Below are 1,134 nucleotides of genomic sequence, written 5' to 3'. Positions count from 1 at the left end.
CTCCGCCTCCCCTATCTCCCCCTTCTGCCCCGTCGCTCCTTTCGATTGGCGCGAAGCGCACACAAACTCTCCGCCTCCTCCACCTCGCAGTTTCCAGTCGGCCAGGTCCTCGCCCACTTGCTTATCCCTCCGGGATGTATTTCCCAAGCGCAGCCAGGTCGCTTTCTGGCACCTGGTGAGCGAACACAAGCACGGTTTACGCTGACTGGCTGATTCATATCTGAAGTGAACGGAAAAACGTACGTTCTTGAAGCGAAGGAAGTGAAGTTTTATCGTCACTTCTCTCCCCCTCGAAGGACTCATTCATTTCTTTTGGAGGTCGCAAAGGCGCAGAGCTGCGTGTTGGAGTAGACGTTGCTGGGGCGTGAACCTCTGAGGAGCCGAGGTGGGCCAGTCCCCAGCACAGAAACGTGGGCGATCACGGAGTTGCAAGGTGAAACTGCTTGCGACGTCACACAGTTTGATTTGTTCTAAATGAACGATGCATGGAGAACTAGGGAATCTGACATTTAGATTGGCTAGACTTCTTTTTGTGTGTGAAGTTGCTTTTTTTTTTTTTTTTTTTTTTTACAATCTTTACATAGTTAATTAGGGCATAGGGGTTCAACAGCTACAAGAAAGAGGGTAAGACTATCATTTCCACACTTTTTTTTCTTTCTGGGGCAAAAGGGGAGGTAAAGGGAGAAACCGGGAGAAACCCCACCCAGTCTCCCACCCATCCCAGGTCCCTGATGTGGGGCATGCTCCAAGGGTTTTGCTCAAGTGGTTTTGATAGTTCAACAGTTATGAATCGCTGCCAGTCTCGTCATTCTGAGCACGAAGAAATCACGCCAGACTCCACTGGTTGACATAGTCCATCTTAGAGTCTCCGTTTGCCCTGTTCTTCACTACCAACATATGGCTGAGGTAGTTGACTGACTTGTTCTGTCCTCTGTCTTTTCGTGGTTAGGGATCTGAGTCTGGCAATTCAATTGAGGGGATCCCCGAAGAAACTTTGAGGTGTTCCCAGACCAGATTCTTGTGTGTACTAGCAAGTACAGGACTCAGTTCAGTCCATCACCCCAATCAACTGGTGGTTGTGATTGCTGGGTCGTTTCTGTTTCCACCTCTGTCTTCCACGTGAACCAATGGGTG

This window comes from Ochotona curzoniae, unplaced genomic scaffold, assembly GCF_017591425.1.
Source record: "Ochotona curzoniae isolate NIBS_2020 unplaced genomic scaffold, NIBS_Ocur_1.0 scaffold_1037, whole genome shotgun sequence".
NCBI lineage: Eukaryota > Metazoa > Chordata > Mammalia > Lagomorpha > Ochotonidae > Ochotona > Ochotona curzoniae.
The sequence above is the reverse complement of the archived record's forward strand: the minus strand, read 5'-3'. Positions refer to the sequence as shown.